The following is a 2,500-nucleotide window of genomic DNA, read 5'->3' as shown; positions in this document are numbered from 1 at the left end:
ATTGTTATTACCTAATCTGCGTCCCATACGTCATTACGTTATCTTAGGAATCAAACCTCGTATCCATGTTTAAGGGTAATCAATTCTATGAAAACTCAACCACGCCTATGAAATTCAGGAGTACGAAGGCACGATGAGACGCACCTGACCTGTGGAGCAGGTGAGGAGACCGCCAGGCTTTCCGGGGTCGCCCGAACCCCAACACTCACTCTCCTCGACACACTCGCCTGACGCCAGACACAGCGTCTAGAACGACCGACACAGTGTATTTTTTTCTCATTTCCTTTGAGCATTACCAGGTAAGTATTAATCCTATCGGTGTATCTTTGCGAAGTATAACAGAAAATTATCATTATGTCAATGCAAGCTTAAAACATTTCTCTTTTTACCCCAAACGTGATAAACGCAAATAAACTGATCCTGGAAAGAGACATTTAAATCTAAACAGGGCATCTTTGTTGTCTGGGTACGATTTGTGTAAAGCTAATTATAAAAAAAATATTTATGCCAATTATTTTTCTCTTCCATAAGAAAGGCATTGCATTTAAAGGTGCAGTATGTATTTCGCGAGTATAATCATATCTGTATCGACTTCCGCCTGTTATAAATAAATAAAAAATAATGGAACTGCTTAATAAAAAGTTGCTTTAAGTGTTATTTGAATGACAAAAAATCAGATTTCTAGTCAGAATCTTTTGCAGGAAAAAATGTCCATTGGAATCGTTCGAAAGGCCTTTATAATCATGGATCAGTTTACTCTTGCGTTTTTCATGTATTCGGTTTCCAAGCATCCTGCGTGTCCGCACCTTGCCGGGGGGACAGGTCTTGAAGTCCTGTGAGGAAGAGGATCCGGCTGTCCCTGGCTGGCAGACCCTCTCCGGCACGCAGTCCCCGACACTGAGGCAGAACACCAGCCCGGAAGGACAGGCGGTTGGCTGAGAACGGTCGGGAGGTCTACTGCTTCCACCGCAATCATCCTCCAAGGCGCACATCCCTGTCTCTAGGCACATAATCTGGCCGACGGGGCACCCAGCGAAGTCTTCAGGCGAGGAACCTGGTGGACCATTTCTTCCACACTCTATGGAGGGCAAGCACGTCCCTGTCTCCAGGCACAGAATCTGGCCAACGGGGCACTCAGCGATGTCTTCAGACGAGTAACCTGGGGGAACATTGCCTCCACACTCCTTGGCGGGCGAGCACGACCCTGTCTCCAGGCACAGAATCTGGCCAACGGGGCACTCAGCGAAGTCTTCAGACGAGGAACTTGGCGGAATATTTCCTCCACACTCCATGGCGGGCAAGCACGACCCTGTCTCCAGGCACAGAATCTGGCCAACGGGACAGTCAGCGAAGTCTTCAGACGAGGAACCTGGTGGACCATTTCTTCCACACTCCATGGCGGGCGAGCACGACCCTGTCTCCAGGCACATAATCTGGCCAACGGGACAGTCAGCGAAGTCTTCAGACGAGTAACCTGGGGGGACATTGCCTCCACACTCCTTGGCGGGCGAACATGTCCCGGTTTCTAGGCACAATATCTGTCCAAACGGGCATTCGACAAAGTCTTGGGATAGGTCTGAAGGGCTCTCTCCCCTACACTCCTTGGCGGGTGAGCATGCCCCGGTCTCCAGGCAAAATATTTGGCCAAAGGGGCATTCGTCAAAGTCTTGGGATAAGTCTGAAGGGCTCTCTCCCCCACACTCCTTGGTGGGCAAGCATGTTCCGGTCTCCAGGCAAAAGATGAGCCCAAACGGACAGGTTGTGTCCTTGACAAAATCTTCCTCCTTACCTCCCTTATCCCCACACGAGAAGCTACAGGTACCCGTGGCGAGACACAACACTTGCCCAGGTGGACAGGCAGTGCTATCCCTAGATTCTTCCTTCCAGTCCAAATTATCGCTGCCTCCGCATGCACCCTTGAATGCGCAAGTCCCAGTGTCCAGGCACAGAGAGTGACCAGGTGGGCAGCTGAATCCCGAAGGAGGAGGAGGTCGTTGCTCTTGCTTGCACTCTCCCACTTCGGTACAGTTGCCCTTGCTCAGACACAGGATCTGACGAGGGAAGGGCCATGTTGGTCTTCAAATAATTACAGTTTGATTAAGTGTGAGAAAAAAAACAGCAGTCTAGGAGTTGAAGTTTTGGACGGCCATACACGCGCACTGTCAAATAAGTTTCGAATACGCAATGCGGGAATGCGGAAAATATATTAATTGGATTATAGACGGAGACCTTCCGACAAGTAAAAAGTATAATGACGTATTTTCCCATTAATTTTTATACCTTTCTTAGTAGTAACGGTGATAGAGATTCATGATCCGTGATTAATAACTGTCATCATGAATCCACTGCATTCACACATTCTCATACTAACAATTCGTACTTAAACATATACACCAACACATGCACACTTATTACATGTGTACATATAAAGGAATGTGCAAACAAACATGCACCAACATATAAACATATATACACCTAGTCACTACCCACATATTAATGC

At 47.7% G+C, this 2,500-nt stretch overlaps 1 protein-coding gene across 1 annotated transcript in view; it reads right to left on the bottom strand.

Annotated features, from left to right (window-relative positions):
• LOC125043372 overlaps nucleotides 1–2,500 on the bottom strand; it is a 78,681-nt gene that overhangs the window by 49,235 nt on the left and 26,946 nt on the right. The window lies entirely within an intron of this gene.

Source organism: Penaeus chinensis, chromosome 33 (genome assembly GCF_019202785.1).
Source record: "Penaeus chinensis breed Huanghai No. 1 chromosome 33, ASM1920278v2, whole genome shotgun sequence".
In the NCBI taxonomy this organism is placed as follows: Eukaryota; Metazoa; Arthropoda; class Malacostraca; order Decapoda; family Penaeidae; genus Penaeus; species Penaeus chinensis.
This window is presented reverse-complemented; position numbering and strand designations above follow the sequence as displayed.